Source organism: Medicago sativa, chromosome 3, assembly GCF_051527215.1.
Source record: "Medicago sativa cultivar Bolivia chromosome 3, Bolivia_mono, whole genome shotgun sequence".
NCBI classification, from domain to species: domain Eukaryota; kingdom Viridiplantae; phylum Streptophyta; class Magnoliopsida; order Fabales; family Fabaceae; genus Medicago; species Medicago sativa.
The window spans coordinates 50640978-50666516 of NC_140751.1; the positions used below are offsets into that span (position 1 = coordinate 50640978).

General features: G+C 31.9%; 2 long non-coding RNA genes and 2 other non-coding genes across 4 annotated transcripts; all 4 read left to right on the top strand.

The window, feature by feature from the left end:
- The first annotated feature begins 2466 nt into the window (after positions 1-2466).
- Positions 2467-2538, top strand: TRNAH-GUG (transfer RNA histidin (anticodon GUG)). The gene has a single exon. It is a non-coding gene; the product is annotated as a tRNA-His (tRNA).
- A 3463-nt stretch (positions 2539-6001) lies between these two features.
- Positions 6002-8040, top strand: LOC146938061 (uncharacterized). The gene is made up of 2 exons (XR_015031111.1): positions 6002-7476; positions 7563-8040. It is a non-coding gene; the product is annotated as an uncharacterized LOC146938061 (long non-coding RNA).
- Positions 8041-10137: 2097 nt separating this feature from the next.
- TRNAH-GUG (transfer RNA histidin (anticodon GUG)) lies at positions 10138-10209 on the top strand. The gene has a single exon. It is a non-coding gene; the product is annotated as a tRNA-His (tRNA).
- A 3464-nt stretch (positions 10210-13673) lies between these two features.
- Positions 13674-15710, top strand: LOC146938063 (uncharacterized). The gene is made up of 2 exons (XR_015031112.1): positions 13674-15146; positions 15233-15710. It is a non-coding gene; the product is annotated as an uncharacterized LOC146938063 (long non-coding RNA).
- The last annotated feature ends 9829 nt before the right edge of the window (positions 15711-25539 follow it).

A 25539-nucleotide genomic window follows, 5' to 3' on the forward strand; every position in this document is an offset into this window, starting at 1 on the left:
TACTTTGTTTTTCTTTTACTTGATTATTGCATAAAAATATAGTTATCTATCAGTTGGTACCTACTTGTAGAAAATGATCGAGTTTGGCGAGATATCAATTTTTTTTTTTTTAAGTTGTATATCTGAATTTATATCAAATAAATTAATATCATGTGCTGATTTATATTGTTCCATTTGGGAGAGCTAGATCATAACCATTTTCATTTTCTATAGTAAACTTCACTAGTGGCATTGAAAGTGATTCAAAATTCATATCAATTACTTTTAAATCTGTGAAATTACCATTAGCACATCAGAACCTATGGAATATTTTACTGGTTCTTTCAAAGCTCAGGTAGGTTGCAATTGCAATATTCTTTGTACCAAATTATATAATTCATAGTTCTGAATTTTTTCTGTGTCCTTCTGTGGCTTGACAGAACAGAGAGAAGGTAATGCAGTGGTGGTCTTTAGCATCAAAACATGTAAGATAAAGTTTTCTGGTTGAATTACTCAATTTTCATATTAAAATTTTCCTTTACTTTGTTTTTACTTCTTAATCACATTGCATGCTCAACTTCTCTATATGCACTTTTTTCATTTTCAAAAATTGAAAAATATATATAAATTGTCACAAATAATACGAAAACCATTTTTCTTTGATTCATATCAATCATTTTACCTTAAAAGGAAGGATTAAAAGCTAAAATTAAGTATTGCTCCAAACAAATTTTCAATATCATGTTAATGAAAAAGGCTGTTCATTAAGGTTGTGAGTAACATCCTGACTAAGTGGTGTGTTATATTGCAGGCATAGTCACATAATTCGTGTAATCAAGGGAGAATTGCGAATTGGTACGTGAGTACTGAATTCGGGTACTTCGGCGTATTGGTACGCACAAACCAGCGAACCAAGCGTACCAAAGCATGGTTACCGCTGATTGGTTGAAAAAAAGGTTTAGACTACAAAGTAAATATAAAATGAATCACCATGAGTTGAGGACTGAGTGAGAAGAACATGAACAAAGAGTGGAGAGTGAGAAACTTGGTAGAAGAAATTAGGTAAAAAAAATACTTTTTTTTATAGCTCACTATATTTATTTAGGTATTATTACTACTACGAACCGGAGCGTACCGAAGCTGTATACCCCTATACGTACCGAATTCTTCTCCTGTCGCGTACCGCGAACCCGTACCCGTACCGCGTACCGGAACGAAGCGCGAATTATGTGACTATGATTGCAGGTTGTTGCTGAGAAGCAACTTGACATAAATGGATTTCAAGGGAACAGGGGATTTCTTGTGCAACTTAACATCCTGTTGTCAACTTAGTAGAATTATAGATAGAAAGGTTAGGTGGTAGTTGAAAACATAATTATATACTTGTTAAGCTATATGACAAGAATGTTAAAAAAAGACCAAATGAAACATGGAATCAGATACAATTCCAAAATCTTATAATCTTTGTACTTCGTTTCTGCTTTTACTTGATTATTACATAAAATCTTACTTATCAATTGGTGCCTACTTGTAAAATGTTTCTACCCGTTTTCTGCTATGGTTATGTTATTTAACTTTAGTAGGGATGGCAAAGCGGGCCGGCCTGCCCTGTTTAGGCCCGCCCCGTCTAAGCCCGCTAAAAACGAGACGAGACGAGCCGAGTCAAAATTAGTGACCGAGTCCAAAATCTCACCCCGCCCCGTTTAGTGGCAGACTTGCGAGTCGGCGGGCCGGCCCGCCAAACAAAAAACTTTTTTTGATTTTTCTTTTACAACTTAATTGTTAAAAAAAAAACTATGTTGCTTTTATAATAAAAAAAATATAAAAGAATAGGTGGCAAATAAATTTTTGAAAAACAAAATAATTAACAAATTATTGAATTCAACATTATAATTAATAGCAAAATAAGGCAAATGCGCAACATAAAACAAATCATAAAATAAATCCAACAACCAAATTAAATCCAAAAGGATAAAATAAGTCTCAAAATAAATAAACTCAACAACCAAGATAAATCGAAAAACATAAAATAAGTTGCAAAATAAATACAACAACCAAAATAAATCCAAAAGCATAAAATAAGTCTCAAAATAAACTAAACAACCAAGATAAATCCAAAAGCATAAAACAATTCTCAAAATAATCACAGCAACAACATAATTCTTTTATTAAGTCAATCAACTCCAAGTCAATGATCATCTAAGTTATGAATATATGGTGCACCTCCTCCTCCTCCTGATGTTGTCGTCGTAACATAATTGTTTCCAACGAGTTAAGCGGGCCGCCCCACCCCACCCCGTGCCTGCCCCGCTTTTCAACGAGACGAGCCGAGCCAACTATAAAAAGTGAGTTCAAAACTTCGACTCAGTCCGCCAAAAATAGCGAGCCAAACGGGCCGGCCCGGCGGGTCAAGCCCGTTTTGCCACCCCTAACCTTTAGCGGTATTGAGGTGCAGAAAACAAACAAAACATGAAATGAATCACATAAGTGGCTGTAGTTTAGTGGTAAGAATTCCACGTTGTGGCCATGGAGACCTGGGCTCGAATCCCAGCAGCCACATTTTTTGCAATAAAAATGAAGTGAATCCAATCTTACCAATTTTGGAATTACCAATTTTGAAGCATAACTCTTTCATAATTTTAGCATGAGTAATAAATTGAGCTTTTATTTCTCAAATTTTAAAATTTTGGGAAAAAATGGGAGGTTTACAGCCGCTTACAAGATATTGGAGGTTTTGCTGTTACCAGAGGAAATTGGTGGTGGGTCGGAGAGTAACGTTTTTGCTTCGGTTTGGAAAAGTCTAGCGCCTCCTAAGGTAATAACTTTTTCTTGGCAATTGTTGCTTGACCGAATTCCGACAAGGGCCAATCTCATTTTGAGAAATATTTTACCGGAAAGCTCACCGGTATCTTGCGTGTTTTGCACCAATACTTCACTGGAAATGGCCGATCATATTTTTATTCATTGCAAGGAGGCTTGCAAAATATGGTCCTACGTTTCGCCTCCAAATTTATTTATTCACTTTGAATGTTGGACTGAGGAAGGGAGGAATAAAAAGGGAAGACTTGACGTAGGGTTAATTTGGCATGCAACTCTTTGGGTGATTTTGAATGCTAGGAATAAAAGAATTTTCAACAATGAGGTGGAAGGGGTTGAAGAGTTAGTAGAGGAGGTGAAGGTGTTGTCGTGGCAACGGAGCTTGAATAGATTGAAGATTCCGTCTTGTATATACTATGAATGGTGTTGGAATCATAGAGATTGCATTTTGCGGTAAGAGGCGTGGTGGTGTGTACATCGTTGCATTTGGTGTTTTGAACGCGGACCTGGCACACCTGTTTAGATCTCTGTTATGGTTTGCTGCAGTTAGGTGGTTTTCGATTGTGTAGGTTGTTGTCTTTTTGCCTTCTGGTGTGTGTGTGTGTTGTGCTTTGTTGGTTTTGGTCTTGTTTTGCTCGGATGTAGCGACAGTCCACACCCCAACATGAGCTCACCGTCTAGCTCCTTTGTAATCTTTTTGCAACCTTATCACTTCTTGTGGTGGGTTGGCGTTGAATAAATTTTTCCGTTTAAAAAAGAGTATTGAAAAATTCTTTCTGAACAAAGAGATGATTGAAATTATTTTTTTTTACAAAAATAAAACAATATTCATTGTTAGATTACATCATTCAACAACGATATAAAATGATGAATCTACGAACAAATTTACAAAATTCAAAATAATAGCATATAATGACAAAATGTCTATAAATAATCTTATTTACTAAAGCTTAACCCGTAAAGCTAACCCTAAACCTAATTTTTTCCCCCCATTTTTTCATCCACTTTTCTAAACCATTGGATCTTGCGCATTTAGGCGCCATTCAATTTTAGTCATTGATCATATTATATTTATCTCTTCTATTTTCCGAAACAACTATTTCGTATTTATCTCTTCTATTTTCCGAAACAACTATTTCATATTTATCTCTAATTATAATTTTGGTCATATCCGAAATTTGTTATCAATTCACTTAAATCCGAAATTTGTTTTCCTATAGTTTTGGCCATCCGAATCCTTATTTATTAATTAACCTAACAAATTTCCCTTTCAAAAAAAAAAAAAAATTTAACCTAACAAATTTCATTCGTATCCTCCTTTTTTTTTTTTTTTGAAACAAATATTTTCTACACTTTTACGATTGCAATTTAACATAACAAATTCCATCTAAAAAAATGCATCGCACAAATTTTATTCTTATCCTCGCCTTTTTTTTTATGAAGCAAATATTTTGGTTATATATACGAAGCCCTAAACCTGTTTCTCTCGATAAAAATAAACCCTAAACCGTGGTAAATGCTTAATCCGTAAAGCTAACCCTAAACATAATTTTCCCCCCCATTTTTTCATCCACTTTTCTAAGCCATTGGATCTTGCGCATTTAGGCGCCATTCAATTTTAGCCATTGATCATATTATATATATCTCTTCTATTTTCCGAAACAACTATTTCATATTTATCTCTAATTATAATTTTGGTCATATCCGAAATTTGTTATCAATTCACTTAAATCCGAAATTTGTTTTCCTATAGTTTTGGCCATCCGAATCCTTATTTATTAATTAACCTAACAAATTTCCCTTTCAAAAAAAAAAAATTAACCTAACAAATTTCATTCGTATCCTCCTTTTTTTTTTGAAACAAATATTTTCTACACTTTTACGATTGCAATTTAACATAACAAATTCCATCTAAAAAAATGCATCGCACAAATTTTATTCTTATCCTCGCCTTTTTTTTTATGAAGCAAATATTTTGGTTATATATACGAAGCCCTAAACCTGTTTCTCTCGATAAAAATAAACCCTAAACCGTGGTAAATGCTTAATCCGTAAAGCTAACCCTAAACCTAATTTTTTCCCCCCATTTTTTCATCCACTTTTCTAAGTCATTGGATCTTGCGCATTTAGGCGTCATTCAATTTTAGCCATTGATCATATTATATTTATCTCTTCTATTTTCCAAAACAACTATTTCGTATTTATCTCTTCTATTTTCCGAAACAACTATTTCATATTTATCTCTAATTATAATTTTGGTCATATCCGAAATTTGTTATCAATTCACTTAAATCCGAAATTTGTTTTCCTATAGTTTTGGCCATCCGAATCCTTTTTTATTAATTAACCTAACAAATTTCCCTTTCAAAAAAAATAAAATTAACCTAACAAATTTCATTCGTATCCTCCTTTTATTTTTGAAACAAATATTTTCTACACTTTTACGATTGCAATTTAACATAACAAATTCCATCTAAAAAAATGCATCGCACAAATTTTATTCTTATCCTCGCCTTTTTTTTTATGAAGCAAATATTTTGGTTATATATACGAAGCCCTAAACCTGTTTCTCTCGATAAAAATAAACCTTAAACTGTGGTAAATGCTTAATCCGTAAAGCTAACCCTAAACCTAATTTTTTCCCCCCATTTTTTCATCCACTTTTCTAAGTCATTGGATCTTGCGCATTTAGGCGTCATTCAATTTTAGCCATTGATCATATTATATTTATCTCTTCTATTTTCCAAAACAACTATTTCGTATTTATCTCTTCTATTTTCCGAAACAACTATTTCATATTTATCTCTAATTATAATTTTGGTCATATCCGAAATTTGTTATCAATTCACTTAAATCCAAAATTTGTTTTCCTATAGTTTTGGCCATCCGAATCCTTATTTATTAATTAACCTAACAAATTTCCCTTTCAAAAAAAAAATTAACCTAACAAATTTCATTCGTATCCTCCTTTTTTTTTTGAAACAAATATTTTCTACACTTTTACGATTGCAATTTAACATAACAAATTCCATCTAAAAAAATGCATCGCACAAATTTTATTCTTATCCTCGCCTTTTTTTTTATGAAGCAAATATTTTGGTTATATATACGAAGCCCTAAACCTGTTTCTCTCGATAAAAATAAACCCTAAACCGTGGTAAATGCTTAATCCGTAAAGTTAACCCTAAACCTAATTTTCCCCCCCATTTTTTCATCCACTTTACTAAGAACACAAAGGTGTTGTTTGTTACTTCTTTCTTTCATACGGTATAACTATAAATACACATGACCATGGCTGTGAATGTCACCTTCATCCTTGAATTTTCTTATCCATGAAAAAGAAGAAGAAATGGTAGGTGAGAAAGCATGAGTGTGGCCTGATAAATTCTTTCTAAAGAGGACCATAGTTTTTTTTTCTTTTGATAATAAGTGGTTTGTTGTTGTTCATGTTGTAAGATGTTGAACTGCTGACATCGTTGTTTGTGTTTTAGATGAAGATTGTCACGTGCGCCCCTTCCCATTACCTTTTTCTTTTTTGTTTCTTTAATTATAATATACACATGTGGCTTTTTCTTTTAAATTTAATTGAAAAATAATGCATGTGGCGTCCAACTCACTTAAGTGATGAGCCACGTGGGCGTTGATAGAGTCAAGATTAAGGGGACCTTAAAGTTGAAAAAAAAGGGTAAACTTAGGGGGTTAAAAAGTGGTTTTTTTAATAGGGGACCAAAATTGCAACTATGATAAAGTTAGGGGCCAAAAGTGCGTTTAAGTCTTTTAAATAAGATTTGGGTAGAAGAAAATCCAAAAGAAATTTGGGATCCATTTCCAATTAATATAATCCTTCTTTTATTTTTCAAAAAAAATATATAAAATCAATTCAATCAAACTCAATTTTAGTCACCGCATAATCAAACACATGCATAGTAGCTTCTAAAATTGTTTAGTTTAAGTCGATTCTCCAACATGGGTATAATCCGTTGTCGCCCTTTATCATATTTATATTAATGATTTCATATTACTATGATATTTAACTATTGTTATTGTCACACTAAATATCGTATAAGAAATTTTCCCTTTTCTTAACCATTAATTAAAATAATATTTAAACGAATTTAAAAAACACGGTAATAAAATATAGTATATATAGACATAATTATATTTTTAATTTTTAATTTATTTACATACTTTATATTTAACTTATTACAATTTATAGTTTCTTTATCTATATCTAATGAAATTTTATGTTTATAAATAAATATGTTTAGTTCCTATAAAATCACGACATTTTTAAGTTTACTCTGGAATTTTAAACGGTTGCGTGACTATTCATTTGTTTGCTAACAAATTTGTGTGCTGGTATTCTCCTAATATAATTTTTGGTATACTTTTTTAATTTTATAATTGAAACTATGGTTCCCTTACTAAATTAGTTACTAATCAATCAATGTATGGTAACTGATCTGTTCGGTGAGGAATCGATGGAGGCAACAGTGGTGAAAAGTGTTCTGATACAGTGGCGATGAGTCTTTACGATGGAATGGAAGGTGCATGCAGGCACGTTAGCTCTACGAGACTAAAGTCAGTAGAGAAACAAATACAATTAATAACTCCGACGATGGATCTGTTGTTGAGCTTAGTGTGGATTGTGCTACGCCAAACAATTCAAATGTTCAGATGGTAATTATTACATTAATCTTTCATGAGTCCGTAAAGGTTTAATCCGTAACACAATTGATCAAATTGTTTGCCACCAATGTCTGCAGGATGTACCAGATGCTGAGGACTCATGCAGCAATACATGTGTGATTGACACACCAACCACCAAAACAGGTGCTAAGAGGTCCTCTAATAGCATTGACTATGTGGCTGTTGATGATGATGAAGCTGGCCAGACGTCGGCCACAAAACCTACCAGAGTTGTTCGTGTCAAAATTGAGCACAAGGACGACAAAGATGTTTAGCTTGCTCGAATGCTAGAGCTGTTTGCTTTGTTATCGAATTCCTTCAATCTGCATAAATCAGACATTAAATAATCTGTGTTTTTTCCTTTTGTTTTTTACAGTTTGGTTTTTAATTTTCTTCAAGTTGCTGTGTCGGCTATATTTACTTAGCTAAGGAAACTTTTTCCAGTCCACCTAAATAAATTTATTCATTGCCATAAGTATTAATTCAACAATTTATTATCATTGTCTTTTATTAGCGCTTCGACCTCTAAATGTACGAAATTTATTTTTAGATTTACCTCCGGAAGGTGTTAATATTTTTCTGAATGTTAGATAGTCATTCACCAAGTTGGTATGCTTGATGAAGAAAACCCAATACTGATTTGGCTTGAGTAACTAGATCCCACGCATTCACATGTTAAATTAAAAGTACAGATTGATAAAACCAAGTTAGTATGCTTGCCTTTGCTTAGTATGTGTTTAAGCGAAGAAACATTTTATAATGTTTTAAACAAGTATGTAACAGATCATTAAAAAATTTAAAATTTTAAGCATAATTAAATAAATTTTAATTTATTAGGGACTAAACTACGTGCTGAAATTTTTTATAGAAACCAAAATCTATCAAAAAAATTTACGAGGACTAAAAACTAAATTTGATATATTTATAGGGACTAAAAACTTTATTAATTATTCGTTTTATTATGTATCAAATTATTCCGGCCCGTGAGACCCGTGCGTTGCACGGGTCGGCGTTCTAGTATTATAAAATTAGAGTGACCGGGATACTTGTGAAAATTAGGGTTGACTAGTTGGAAAGGGAGTAGAGCTGAAATTTGAAAAAATTTCTTAAACTTTGATGGGATAATGAAATTTAAAAAATTTGATACATCAATTCGTAATATGAAAAAACAGGGACCAATTGGCAACGGTTTAAAAATTTGAAAGAATTATAAAACCCTAACCCTTCAAAATACCTTCAAGCCACTGCTTCAATTTTGAAACCGATTTTGTTGTGTTGCAAGGTCATGGAAAATCCAGCTCCACCCTCCGAGGAGCATGTGAAGCGAGAGAGATCGACCAAACATTCCAATCCGAAACCAAAACCTTCGCGAATCTCTGGTACTCTACTACTTCTGTTAATATTTAAATAAGTCTGTATCCTAAGATATTTGTTATTCCATTTTTTAACTGGTCTGCTTCTGATTTCTTGTATGTTTTCTTTTTCATGTAGAAGTGATCAAAGGTAACGGAAAACTTATTCCTCGTGCTGTCAAACTCTGGGTTGAAAGCTACAAAAAGGATCAAAGATCTGCGATGGATGAACTCTTGACAACGCTGTTTGAGGTACAAGTGTTTAGAGTTTAACATTTTAGTTATATGTGAAAAAGATCGAAGATCTGCAATCAAAATGAAATTTTAAATGTAGGCTTGTGGAGCCAAGTTTCACGACAAAAGGGATCTCATGCATGGCATTGTCATTGATGATGTTGTTGTTGCTCTTGGCAACTATGCTATAAGGGTATACAACTTATATAGCTTATGTTTGGTTTTAAATTTGAACTTTCACAGTCACATTTAGTGATTTGATCATAAATTGTTCCTTTCGGTTTCTAGTTTTATAATTTATTTTAGTCCTAAAATCAATTCCATGTAAAACCTAACATTTCTAGCTTCGACCGTAAGATAGAAACAATTCTCAAATTAGTTCTTTCTTGCTTACCTCTTTGACATTTTAGGGCAAAGTTGAAGAGTGTTCCAAAACAGAGTTTAAAAACTTGAAAGAGAATTTAGAATCATTCTGGTATAATTTGGTCCGTGAATGTCAGCGTGGACCATTGTTTGACCAGGTTTTATTTGACAAGTGCATGGACTACATCATTGCACTTTCATGGTTAGTAGTATGACTACCCCAAGATTTTGATTTTTGGAATATACTCACTCATATATATGCAGACTTATGTGCTGCCGTACCCATGAAGCACCCATATAAGAGTTTATCGTCAGGTTGCTTCATTGACGGGTCTTTCACTGGCCAAATCATATATAACTATTGCTAACAACATAATTCTTTTATTAAGTCAATCAACTCCAAGTCAATGATCATCTAAGTTATGAATATATGGTGCACCTCCTCCTCCTCCTGATGTTGTCGTCGTAACATAATTGTTTCCAACGAGTTAAGCGGGCCGCCCCACCCCACCCCGTGCCTGCCCCGCTTTTCAACGAGACGAGCCGAGCCAACTATAAAAAGTGAGTTCAAAACTTCGACTCAGCCCGCCAAAAATAGCGAGCCAAACGGGCCGGCCCGGCGGGTCAAGCCCGTTTTGCCACCCCTAACCTTTAGCGGTATTGAGGTGCAGAAAACAAACAAAACATGAAATGAATCACATAAGTGGCTGTAGTTTAGTGGTAAGAATTCCACGTTGTGGCCATGGAGACCTGGGCTCGAATCCCAGCAGCCACATTTTTTGCAATAAAAATGAAGTGAATCCAATCTTACCAATTTTGGAATTACCAATTTTGAAGCATAACTCTTTCATAATTTTAGCATGAGTAATAAATTGAGCTTTTATTTCTCAAATTTTAAAATTTTGGGAAAAAATGGGAGGTTTACAGCCGCTTACAAGATATTGGAGGTTTTGCTGTTACCAGAGGAAATTGGTGGTGGGTCGGAGAGTAACGTTTTTGCTTCGGTTTGGAAAAGTCTAGCGCCTCCTAAGGTAATAACTTTTTCTTGGCAATTGTTGCTTGACCGAATTCCGACAAGGGCCAATCTCATTTTGAGAAATATTTTACCGGAAAGCTCACCGGTATCTTGCGTGTTTTGCACCAATACTTCACTGGAAATGGCCGATCATATTTTTATTCATTGCAAGGAGGCTTGCAAAATATGGTCCTACGTTTCGCCTCCAAATTTATTTATTCACTTTGAATGTTGGACTGAGGAAGGGAGGAATAAAAAGGGAAGACTTGACGTAGGGTTAATTTGGCATGCAACTCTTTGGGTGATTTTGAATGCTAGGAATAAAAGAATTTTCAACAATGAGGTGGAAGGGGTTGAAGAGTTAGTAGAGGAGGTGAAGGTGTTGTCGTGGCAACGGAGCTTGAATAGATTGAAGATTCCGTCTTGTATATACTATGAATGGTGTTGGAATCATAGAGATTGCATTTTGCGGTAAGAGGCGTGGTGGTGTGTACATCGTTGCATTTGGTGTTTTGAACGCGGACCTGGCACACCTGTTTAGATCTCTGTTATGGTTTGCTGCAGTTAGGTGGTTTTCGATTGTGTAGGTTGTTGTCTTTTTGCCTTCTGGTGTGTGTGTGTGTTGTGCTTTGTTGGTTTTGGTCTTGTTTTGCTCGGATGTAGCGACAGTCCACACCCCAACATGAGCTCACCGTCTAGCTCCTTTGTAATCTTTTTGCAACCTTATCACTTCTTGTGGTGGGTTGGCGTTGAATAAATTTTTCCGTTTAAAAAAGAGTATTGAAAAATTCTTTCTGAACAAAGAGATGATTGAAATTATTTTTTTTTACAAAAATAAAACAATATTCATTGTTAGATTACATCATTCAACAACGATATAAAATGATGAATCTACGAACAAATTTACAAAATTCAAAATAATAGCATATAATGACAAAATGTCTATAAATAATCTTATTTACTAAAGCTTAACCCGTAAAGCTAACCCTAAACCTAATTTTTTCCCCCCATTTTTTCATCCACTTTTCTAAACCATTGGATCTTGCGCATTTAGGCGCCATTCAATTTTAGTCATTGATCATATTATATTTATCTCTTCTATTTTCCGAAACAACTATTTCGTATTTATCTCTTCTATTTTCCGAAACAACTATTTCATATTTATCTCTAATTATAATTTTGGTCATATCCGAAATTTGTTATCAATTCACTTAAATCCGAAATTTGTTTTCCTATAGTTTTGGCCATCCGAATCCTTATTTATTAATTAACCTAACAAATTTCCCTTTCAAAAAAAAAAAAAAATTTAACCTAACAAATTTCATTCGTATCCTCCTTTTTTTTTTTTTTTGAAACAAATATTTTCTACACTTTTACGATTGCAATTTAACATAACAAATTCCATCTAAAAAAATGCATCGCACAAATTTTATTCTTATCCTCGCCTTTTTTTTTATGAAGCAAATATTTTGGTTATATATACGAAGCCCTAAACCTGTTTCTCTCGATAAAAATAAACCCTAAACCGTGGTAAATGCTTAATCCGTAAAGCTAACCCTAAACATAATTTTCCCCCCCATTTTTTCATCCACTTTTCTAAGCCATTGGATCTTGCGCATTTAGGCGCCATTCAATTTTAGCCATTGATCATATTATATATATCTCTTCTATTTTCCGAAACAACTATTTCATATTTATCTCTAATTATAATTTTGGTCATATCCGAAATTTGTTATCAATTCACTTAAATCCGAAATTTGTTTTCCTATAGTTTTGGCCATCCGAATCCTTATTTATTAATTAACCTAACAAATTTCCCTTTCAAAAAAAAAAAATTAACCTAACAAATTTCATTCGTATCCTCCTTTTTTTTTGAAACAAATATTTTCTACACTTTTACGATTGCAATTTAAAATAACAAATTCCATCTAAAAAAATGCATCGCACAAATTTTATTCTTATCCTCGCCTTTTTTTTTATGAAGCAAATATTTTGGTTATATATACGAAGCCCTAAACCTGTTTCTCTCGATAAAAATAAACCCTAAACCGTGGTAAATGCTTAATCCGTAAAGCTAACCCTAAACCTAATTTTTTCCCCCCATTTTTTCATCCACTTTTCTAAGTCATTGGATCTTGCGCATTTAGGCGTCATTCAATTTTAGCCATTGATCATATTATATTTATCTCTTCTATTTTCCAAAACAACTATTTCGTATTTATCTCTTCTATTTTCCGAAACAACTATTTCATATTTATCTCTAATTATAATTTTGGTCATATCCGAAATTTGTTATCAATTCACTTAAATCCGAAATTTGTTTTCCTATAGTTTTGGCCATCCGAATCCTTTTTTATTAATTAACCTAACAAATTTCCCTTTCAAAAAAAATAAAATTAACCTAACAAATTTCATTCGTATCCTCCTTTTATTTTTGAAACAAATATTTTCTACACTTTTACGATTGCAATTTAACATAACAAATTCCATCTAAAAAAATGCATCGCACAAATTTTATTCTTATCCTCGCCTTTTTTTTTATGAAGCAAATATTTTGGTTATATATACGAAGCCCTAAACCTGTTTCTCTCGATAAAAATAAACCTTAAACTGTGGTAAATGCTTAATCCGTAAAGCTAACCCTAAACCTAATTTTTTCCCCCCATTTTTTCATCCACTTTTCTAAGTCATTGGATCTTGCGCATTTAGGCGTCATTCAATTTTAGCCATTGATCATATTATATTTATCTCTTCTATTTTCCAAAACAACTATTTCGTATTTATCTCTTCTATTTTCCGAAACAACTATTTCATATTTATCTCTAATTATAATTTTGGTCATATCCGAAATTTGTTATCAATTCACTTAAATCCAAAATTTGTTTTCCTATAGTTTTGGCCATCCGAATCCTTATTTATTAATTAACCTAACAAATTTCCCTTTCAAAAAAAAAATTAACCTAACAAATTTCATTCGTATCCTCCTTTTTTTTTTGAAACAAATATTTTCTACACTTTTACGATTGCAATTTAACATAACAAATTCCATCTAAAAAAATGCATCGCACAAATTTTATTCTTATCCTCGCCTTTTTTTTTATGAAGCAAATATTTTGGTTATATATACGAAGCCCTAAACCTGTTTCTCTCGATAAAAATAAACCCTAAACCGTGGTAAATGCTTAATCCGTAAAGTTAACCCTAAACCTAATTTTCCCCCCCATTTTTTCATCCACTTTACTAAGAACACAAAGGTGTTGTTTGTTACTTCTTTCTTTCATACGGTATAACTATAAATACACATGACCATGGCTGTGAATGTCACCTTCATCCTTGAATTTTCTTATCCATGAAAAAGAAGAAGAAATGGTAGGTGAGAAAGCATGAGTGTGGCCTGATAAATTCTTTCTAAAGAGGACCATAGTTTTTTTTTCTTTTGATAATAAGTGGTTTGTTGTTGTTCATGTTGTAAGATGTTGAACTGCTGACATCGTTGTTTGTGTTTTAGATGAAGATTGTCACGTGCGCCCCTTCCCATTACCTTTTTCTTTTTTGTTTCTTTAATTATAATATACACATGTGGCTTTTTCTTTTAAATTTAATTGAAAAATAATGCATGTGGCGTCCAACTCACTTAAGTGATGAGCCACGTGGGCGTTGATAGAGTCAAGATTAAGGGGACCTTAAAGTTGAAAAAAAAGGGTAAACTTAGGGGGTTAAAAAGTGGTTTTTTTAATAGGGGACCAAAATTGCAACTATGATAAAGTTAGGGGCCAAAAGTGCGTTTAAGTCTTTTAAATAAGATTTGGGTAGAAGAAAATCCAAAAGAAATTTGGGATCCATTTCCAATTAATATAATCCTTCTTTTATTTTTCAAAAAAAATATATAAAATCAATTCAATCAAACTCAATTTTAGTCACCGCATAATCAAACACATGCATAGTAGCTTCTAAAATTGTTTAGTTTAAGTCGATTCTCCAACATGGGTATAATCCGTTGTCGCCCTTTATCATATTTATATTAATGATTTCATATTACTATGATATTTAACTATTGTTATTGTCACACTAAATATCGTATAAGAAATTTTCCCTTTTCTTAACCATTAATTAAAATAATATTTAAACGAATTTAAAAAACACGGTAATAAAATATAGTATATATAGACATAATTATATTTTTAATTTTTAATTTATTTACATACTTTATATTTAACTTATTACAATTTATAGTTTCTTTATCTATATCTAATGAAATTTTATGTTTATAAATAAATATGTTTAGTTCCTATAAAATCACGACATTTTTAAGTTTACTCTGGAATTTTAAACGGTTGCGTGACTATTCATTTGTTTGCTAACAAATTTGTGTGCTGGTATTCTCCTAATATAATTTTTGGTATACTTTTTTAATTTTATAATTGAAACTATGGTTCCCTTACTAAATTAGTTACTAATCAATCAATGTATGGTAACTGATCTGTTCGGTGAGGAATCGATGGAGGCAACAGTGGTGAAAAGTGTTCTGATACAGTGGCGATGAGTCTTTACGATGGAATGGAAGGTGCATGCAGGCACGTTAGCTCTACGAGACTAAAGTCAGTAGAGAAACAAATACAATTAATAACTCCGACGATGGATCTGTTGTTGAGCTTAGTGTGGATTGTGCTACGCCAAACAATTCAAATGTTCAGATGGTAATTATTACATTAATCTTTCATGAGTCCGTAAAGGTTTAATCCGTAACACAATTGATCAAATTGTTTGCCACCAATGTCTGCAGGATGTACCAGATGCTGAGGACTCATGCAGCAATACATGTGTGATTGACACACCAACCACCAAAACAGGTGCTAAGAGGTCCTCTAATAGCATTGACTATGTGGCTGTTGATGATGATGAAGCTGGCCAGACGTCGGCCACAAAACCTACCAGAGTTGTTCGTGTCAAAATTGAGCACAAGGACGACAAAGATGTTTAGCTTGCTCGAATGCTAGAGCTGTTTGCTTTGTTATCGAATTCCTTCAATCTGCATAAATCAGACATTAAATAATCTGTGTTTTTTCCTTTTGTTTTTTACAGTTTGGTTTTTAATTTTCTTCAAGTTGCTGTGTCGGCTATATTTACTTAGCTAAGGAAACTTTTTCCAGTCCACCTAAATAAATTTATTCATTGCCATAAGTATTAATTCAACAATTTATTATCATTGTCTTTTATTAGCGCTTCGACCTCTAAATGTACGAAATTTATTTTTAGATTTACCTCCGGAAGGTGTTAATATTTTTCTGAATGTTAGATAGTCATTCACCAAGTTGGTATGCTTGATGAAGAAAACCCAATACTGATTTGGCTTGAGTAACTAGATCCCACGCATTCACATGTTAAATTAAAAGTACAGATTGATAAAACCAAGTTAGTATGCTTGCCTTTGCTTAGTATGTGTTTAAGCGAAGAAACATTTTATAATGTTTTAAACAAGTATGTAACAGATCATTAAAAAATTTAAAATTTTAAGCATAATTAAATAAATTTTAATTTATTAGGGACTAAACTACGTGCTGAAATTTTTTATAGAAACCAAAATCTATCAAAAAAATTTACGAGGACTAAAAACTAAATTTGATATATTTATAGGGACTAAAAACTTTATTAATTATTCGTTTTATTATGTATCAAATTATTCCGGCCCGTGAGACCCGTGCGTTGCACGGGTCGGCGTTCTAGTATTATAAAATTAGAGTGACCGGGATACTTGTGAAAATTAGGGTTGACTAGTTGGAAAGGGAGTAGAGCTGAAATTTGAAAAAATTTCTTAAACTTTGATGGGATAATGAAATTTAAAAAATTTGATACATCAATTCGTAATATGAAAAAACAGGGACCAATTGGCAACGGTTTAAAAATTTGAAAGAATTATAAAACCCTAACCCTTCAAAATACCTTCAAGCCACTGCTTCAATTTTGAAACCGATTTTGTTGTGTTGCAAGGTCATGGAAAATCCAGCTCCACCCTCCGAGGAGCATGTGAAGCGAGAGAGATCGACCAAACATTCCAATCCGAAACCAAAACCTTCGCGAATCTCTGGTACTCTACTACTTCTGTTAATATTTAAATAAGTCTGTATCCTAAGATATTTGTTATTCCATTTTTTAACTGGTCTGCTTCTGATTTCTTGTATGTTTTCTTTTTCATGTAGAAGTGATCAAAGGTAACGGAAAACTTATTCCTCGTGCTGTCAAACTCTGGGTTGAAAGCTACAAAAAGGATCAAAGATCTGCGATGGATGAACTCTTGACAACGCTGTTTGAGGTACAAGTGTTTAGAGTTTAACATTTTAGTTATATGTGAAAAAGATCGAAGATCTGCAATCAAAATGAAATTTTAAATGTAGGCTTGTGGAGCCAAGTTTCACGACAAAAGGGATCTCATGCATGGCATTGTCATTGATGATGTTGTTGTTGCTCTTGGCAACTATGCTATAAGGGTATACAACTTATATAGCTTATGTTTGGTTTTAAATTTGAACTTTCACAGTCACATTTAGTGATTTGATCATAAATTGTTCCTTTCGGTTTCTAGTTTTATAATTTATTTTAGTCCTAAAATCAATTCCATGTAAAACCTAACATTTCTAGCTTCGACCGTAAGATAGAAACAATTCTCAAATTAGTTCTTTCTTGCTTACCTCTTTGACATTTTAGGGCAAAGTTGAAGAGTGTTCCAAAACAGAGTTTAAAAACTTGAAAGAGAATTTAGAATCATTCTGGTATAATTTGGTCCGTGAATGTCAGCGTGGACCATTGTTTGACCAGGTTTTATTTGACAAGTGCATGGACTACATCATTGCACTTTCATGGTTAGTAGTATGACTACCCCAAGATTTTGATTTTTGGAATATACTCACTCATATATATGCAGACTTATGTGCTGCCGTACCCATGAAGCACCCATATAAGAGTTTATCGTCAGGTTGCTTCATTGACGGGTCTTTCACTGGCCAAATCATATATAACTATTGCTAATATACTTGGTGCACAAAGAGAGACTACTCGTACACAATTGGATGACAAAATAACATTGTTGGAGGAGATGATACGCAAGATATTTGCTGGGTAGGGTTTGGTCTATCATGAATGTTATTATTCTTCTGTTCTTGTGGCTGTATATCTAACATGTCCATGTAATGCTTTTTTGAAGGTTATCTGCGCATAGCTACAAGGACATTGACCCCAGTATTAGAATGTCATGCATTGAATCAATTGGTACATGGATCCTATCGTACTCGTCACTTTTTTTGCAGTATTCGTACTTGAAATATCTGGGATGGATGCTGAATGACCAAGTAATGAACTTGTTTTAAGTTTTTTATAATGCCTTGTTGTAAGTTTTAACAACTCTTGTACCATACAACCTACTTTTTACTGCCTTTACATTTTGCCGCACCCTCAAATTTCTAGAATGCTGGTGTAAGAAAGGCTTCAATAAGAGCCGTGCAAAAGCTCTACGAGATGGAGGATAACATAGGACTTGTTAAACAACTGTTTAGGTTTTTATTTCTAACCTTTTTCAATTATATATTATTTTTTTACTGGCGAGTTTGCATGCACAAGATTTTTAATTGAGAGTTTGTTTCTTGGTTTATGCAGACATCAACTTATTCGTGAAGATGACTTAGGTAATTTGTATAATTTGCTCATTGATGAACATAGGCATGCTAGTGGAGCATTAATATATGATCACTTGATTGCTCAAGAGGTTAGATTACTACAAGAGCATTATTTTATGATCACTTGATTCCTATATACGCACACCTGACACGAACACGTTGACACTACTAATGTAGAAAACATAGGACACCGACATTTATCATCTACTATTGAAAAAGCTAAAATCATTGTAATCAAATTTAATGTCTTTACCTCATTTTATAACATTTCTTCAACACATCTTTAAAAAGGTAATTGTTTTTGTGGATGTTGGCTTAGCGTTTTCTCAAAAGCGCTATTAGTGCAAACCAAAATAATATCTAACCCAGTTTTTAACATGTTTTTCTTAGCGCTTTCTGAAAAGTGCTATAACAAGTCTATGAGTTGCATTTTTAATAGCATTTATCCATAAACGTTATTAAAATTGTGCTATTAAAAGCCAAAATTGTGGTAGTGAATATAAAAAAAAAAAGATAACCGGTCTCAAAAAGGGTGACCGACTTTGGCCGGTCAATTGATGAGGTCTACCAATAGACGCTTAATATTAAAGACCATACTACGGTCTCCCAAAAACAAATATATTTTTGAAAAAAATAAATTAAACCAATTTTAAATTCCAGCTTTTCATTTGAAATGCTTAACAATAGGACTAAAAATCACTTTTTTTTTTTTGGACAGAGGACTCAAAATCACTGAATAATAGATATTTTGATATATGAGTAACTTTACGTTATATTTGTATCTAAGAAAAGAAAAAAAAAATATATGTTTTAAAATTAGAATGATTTTAGTTTTAAGTTGTAGGGCCTGTTTGTTTCAGATTTTTTTTCAAAAAAAAAACTATTTTTCCCTTAAAACAATCACTTTTTCATTTTTAAGTGTTTGTTTAGGATTTTTAGAAAAATCATTTTATCAAAAAAATCTATTTTGACCATAAAATGAAAAGCTATTAGGATTAGCTTTTCTCAAAATCTATTTTTTCAAAAACAAGGAGGCAACACATGTACAAGCCAAAACTCATTTTTTTCAAAAAAAAAAAAAATGAATTTTTATGTGTAGTAGGCAAACAAAAATAACTTCAGATTTTTTTAAAAATCTATATTCTTTTAACACAATTTTTTTTTTTTTAAAGTTGAAACAAACACACCCTTAATTTATAGAATCGAATTCTATCTAGATGATAGCTTCGAACCAGATGTCTTTAAGTTCTTATAGAAAATTTCCATGGTATATTGTACTTGGTATAAGTAATTAAAAGTCAGAAAATAAGCACAAAAATGGGGGATTTAATTGTAGTTTAAAAAATTTAAAATATTTTTTCAAAAATTATTATGAAAAAGATAAGTTTAGAACACCTGGAATAACTTAAAGAATCTCTATTAAAGATTGGTTAAAAACAATTTTGTTTTGAAAGTATTGTAAGGAAAATTCAATAGTAGAAGCACACATCAATTGATATTAATTCACTATCCAGCTGATTGCTACGTTTAGTCCCTTGTGATCTCCAAACAATATTGTTTCCTTATAAATGTTGATATTGAAACTTCTTCAAGAGTTATATATAGCTCTTACAAATCACAATTACGTTCAAGCTCAATGTCATTCTTTTGTTCTAAATATGTCTTCAGTAGTGGAGTTGTATTCCTTATTAAATTTTAGAATGTGTTTGCACTCCATTTGAGATTTGAAAATACTCGTCTTTTTCTGAGAAAGAAACGTGTGATGTCATTTTGATAAACCTACTTTATATTTAACATTAATGATATACCTTTTGTAGTTTTCTGGAAACAGTTTGGAAACTTGAATACATGAAGGATAAAATTACACATATCATCATTCGTGTAGGCAAAGAATCGCGTATTTAATTAAGCTATAATAACTAGATATAAATTAAGAGACTATGTTAGTAGTGTTAGTGAACAACTGCTCCTCTATGCTAGTAATAACCACACCTATTTCAGTACCAAATTCCTATCCAAAAGGACAAGACTCGGGTAATACAAATGCTTTATAATTCAGATCTAGGATTAAAGATGATGTAAAATATTAGAACTATCTTGCTTCACTCCTCTTACTGTGTAATAGCTTCATTCGGTTTACTTTTATGAAAGCCACATGTAATTCATCTTCTATTCCCACACATTTTTTTTTCTTTCTTCTTTCAAATCCCATATGTTACTACTACATACTCCCTCCGTCCCGGAATAACTGACCCATTTTTTAAAAAAAAGTGTCCCAAAATAACTGACTCATTTCAATTTTCAATACAACTTTCATCATTCCCAATACAATATAACACTAAATAATACTACTTTTATCATTCCCAATACAATATATTCCACTTTCCCCTTTATTTATACACTTTTCTTAATTTGTGTGAAAAACCAAAGTAGGTCAATTATACCGGGACGGAGGTAGTAATAAGAATTGTTTGTTGTTCAAAAGAAAAGTTAATGAAGATGAATAATTAAAGGGAAATGTTATCTAATGCCCCGGGGCACTGGTTAAACACTTTAAATGGTAACTTTTTATAAAAGTTTGTGTAATAAAGTGCATTGGAAATTGAACACTATGACATTTTTAAAGAAATATTACTTAATTTAAAAAGTTTAAAGAGTGCCTCGGAGGCACTCGTTAACAAGACCTTTAATTAAAAGATAACTCTTTTCAAATTCATGTATTTTGGAAGTCTAAAGGACATTTACTTGCATTGTTTTACTTTTATGCCAAAAGTCATCAAAATAAAGGTCTAACGTTCTTTATAAAATTTTGTTGTTAAAGGTGTTCCTGTCAAAGTCTGTAATCCAAAAACTAGAATTATTATATTGTATGGCATTGAAGACGTTGCTGCAGAACAAGGTAAGTTTTCAATGAATTGACTCTTATGATACCAAGCCATATGGTCATTATGTAATGTTTAGTAATTTGTGAACTATATTAACAGTTCTCGTATTTTTTTCGTAAATAAATTGTTTTTTTTTACAATAAAACAAATTGGTTTTTTCTAAAAGGTCAAATATTTAAAAAGATACAATAGTAAAAGAAAAGCTAATATTAAAAAGATACATATATAATCAAATATTATATTACAGAAAAGGCACCAAAGCAACAATTCCATCAAACCAAAATGAAAATTGATAATAAACTAACAAAAAAGTTTCTCATAAACATTTGAGTGGTTCAATGCTACATAAATATTAATCATAAGAAACCATTAACTTTAAACTTAATCCATGACAATACCAATTGTGCAACCATGTGAAAGGGTGAACATGATAGATTTCCTTATAATCGAAAACCACATGGTTACGATGTTTCTAAATTGACCACATGAATATTAACCAAATCGAATGAAGACATTCATGTAATTGTTTACCATAAGATATCAAACCTATACATTTGACAACATTACAAGAGCTATCGTCCCTCAACATACAACTGATAACTAACCAAATAGAACATCCTACCATAGTTAACTAGTAATAGGATAATGAGAAAACAAATGTTTAGATGTTTTATTCAAATTACATCATTCTACACACAAATGAGATGCTAGATTTTGTACCCCTCGGTGGATTAAATTAATTTGAGTTTTAAGGCGGTTATTTAGTAGTCTTAATATATACAACAAAATCATCAATGAAATCAAATTAGTCAAAGTAACTCTAAATAAAGGAGAATCCAATGCAATTTCAAAAATTGATATCGACGCATAAGCTTCTTTTACAGAAAACGGATCTTCGATATTAAATTCTCAAATCCAAACATCATTTGCATCATCATGAATAGTAATATTGGATAATAAATGTATACACTCCTTCACAAGCTCTACCTCCAAAACAAACAAGGAGAAAAGCCCGTTAGTTTGAAGGTAGGCTTCGAGAATACTTATGATTATGTAAGTTGGCAATATTTTAATTATGTTACATGCCTCACGGAGTTTGGTGGTTAGTGGTTGGGTTGGATGAAGGCATGAACCCAATTAGATTCGATTTTCATTTTAGCAAATGGCATTCCTTCAAAAGATTTTGGGGTTTGTAGAAGGATGACACATACAAGTCCATAGATACCATTTTTTTCTCCATTTTAATGAATGAGTTTTGTCATAAACTACATTTAACTTTCATACGGAATTGCGTCAAATTTAGGATAAAATTACTCAATTTATAGCACAAGTGTTATAAGAGATGGTTCATCCGAAATATGTCTAAAATCAATATTTTGTTCGAAATTTTTATGAAGTAATTTATCCTTAATTCCTTTTTATTATGTTTTTATATTTGTCAGAAAATGATTTCTTTCTATAGTTGTAAATAAAGTAAGTAAAAATTGAATATTGTTGGTAAATATACTTTTTGAAATATTAATTATTAATATCTATGAAGAGTCAATCTAGTGGTAAGAGTTGACTAATCTTATAACCTGAATATGGATGAATTTCACATTTTGTTAGAAATTGCTATAAATTATTTAAGACCTATCAATAATAATAGTAATAAGGGGAAATTACATTGACCTCCCTCCAGGTTTAACTAAACAACACAAAGACTCCCTCAATTTTTTAAATAAACTCCCATCTGCCTTCACGTTAACACCGCTAAAGCCCTGTTAATGAGAAAACACATTTATCCACTTTTGACTCTTAAACTCTTAGATTTGTGCCCTAGTTTTTTTTGCATTTTTTCCCACAAAATTCCTTGAACGACATTCTTTAGTTTACCTATAAATTTCCCAGATCACTTTCTTTGTTAAGTTTCTTTTCCTGTTAATCAGTATTTTTCACTTTTGTATACTGTGTTAACAAGTTTTTTTTTTCTTTCTTGTTAATCAGAATTTCCTTAATTACTTTGGTGAACCTTCATAATTCTATTGTTCTTTTATTAGCATTAGATAGGTGCTGCCATTTTTTGGCACTGCCAATTGCTCTTCTATCATGTCCTTACGTCAAGATAGCAACTAATTGATTTAAAGTGTATCCCAACATTCATATAGATACCAATTCCATATTGACAATCGATTTTAAATTGAAATACAGAAACACAAAAAGTAGAAATAAAGGAGACTTTAGTGTGTGGAATAAAGGAAACAATCAACACTAATTATTTCAAAAAAGGAGAAGGTCGTGATCTACTCCCAGTGGATCAAACAATATATGTTTCAACGGAACCTAACAGTGTTAATCCATAAGGGAGGTTTTTTCACATTTAAAATTAAGTAGGAGAGGTTTGTGTTTGATTATAAAACAGAGGAGGATGTGAGAGGTATTTTAACAAACCTCAAGGAAGGTAAATGCAAATAATAATAATAATAATAATAATAATAATAATAATAATAATAATAATAATAATAATAATAATAATAATAATAATAATAATAATAATAATAATAATAATAATAATAATAATAATATTAATAATAATAATTTAGCATATGATAATTTTAGTGATGATATTTCGACGTGGTCAACTATATTACTAACCTATCAATATATATATATATATATATATATATATTGCAGAGAAAGGTGATGAAAGTGAAACTTCAATATCATTAGACAATGATGATGAATTAGAAAAGGTAGGCAAAATACGACATACTCTTGCTCGACTAGATTTTACTAGACGTGCTAAGATTTTATTTTACCGCATTCAAATGTTTGTATTCACCATATGACATATCTTGTTTTCATCACCAAGAAAAAGACGGCCTACTCAGTCACTATGGGGTATGTTGTTTCAACAACTCAACCTTTAATTTTACATGATTTAATTTATGGCCTACCATTATGTTACTCAAGGGAGATCATCATACACAATTCAATCAATAAGTCTCAATAAATCAAGTGATATATATCTACACACACACACACACAGATAGAGAAGGGATCCATTGACTCCAGAGTAACTTACTCCAAATCTTGACCCTCAGCTTTAATATCAGTTAATGGCCATGATTGATTATTAATAATTTTATGGTGGGTTTTTCTACACCTTCACGTATTCTAATGCCAAACAATTCGTGGAACAAAGAGATATCTTCAAAGTAACTTTCTCTATTTCTTTCATCTCAAAGAATTAGGTTAAAATAATTTAAGAGATGTAATCTGGTAATTCTTAATATATCTTTTTTCATTAATCTGGGATGCATATCTATTTTGAAGAACAATCTACGTTTTGATACAAGCACATATCATGTATCCGTATGGGAAAGGCATTCACCTAAGAAGTTCAGGGGAATCGAAAAGAAATTTAACTTTTAATAAGTTTTGATCAAAAAACAAACAAAAATCATTGCAATTGATGGATAATTCGTTGGTATCAATTGGGAAGGAGATGAATGATTAATTGATAAAAAAGCTGTAGGTTGGTTGATGCACCGCGTGTGAGATTTGAGAAAGAAGGAGTAAACAGTCCTCACCATAATATTATTAATAATTAATTAAGGCCATTGATTAATATTAAGATCAAAGGTTATGATTTGGAGTAACTCTAAAGAATTACTCTTGGAGTCAATGGATCACTTCTCATATATATATATAGTAACTCTAAATAAGTTAATGAATGATACAACACTATTCTACTTTTTGTTGATGTTGTTATCATGCGGTCGACTGTTTAAATTTGTTGTTGTTGTCATGCTATCTATTGGTTTAAAATTTAGTCCTTAAAGTGAATAAGTGGGAAATTCTTAGTTCAAACTTCATTGTTGATGTTGTTATCATGCGGTCGACTGTTTAAATTTGTTGTTGTTGTCATGCTATCTATTGGTTTAAAATTTAGTCCTTAAAGTGAATAAGTGGGAAATTCTTAGTTCAAACTTCATTGTTGATGTTGTTATCATGCGATCGACTGTTTAAATTTGTTGTTGTTGTCATGCTATCTATTGGTTTAAAATTTAGTCCTTAAAGTGAATAAGTGGGAAATTCTTAGTTCAAACTTTAGCTCCTACATACTACAACGTTTATGTCCATGGGACGCCACTATTTTTTTTCCAGCATTGCTCTTTTGCTTTGTGCACGCACTTAATTATTGCTTTGTGCACGCACTTAATTAATTTTTCCGAACTTAATTAATTTTGCAAACTTAGGGGAAATAAAGAGTGTTAAGAAGAAGCACATATATGGTAGTCAGCTATTGGAAGAATTTATGAAAAAACCTTATGAGTCGTCATACATGCGTGGTGGGGCTGATCCCTTTGATGACGAAGAACTTGATCAAGAAAGAAAAGAGAGAGATTATAGTTTTGAAGGTGTCGGGCCACTACCACAATTTTGGCTTTTAATAGCACAAGTTTAATAGCGCTTCTGAATAAATGTTATTGAAAATGCAACTCATAGACTTGTTATAGCACTTTTCAAAAAGTGCTAACAAAAAGATGCTAAAA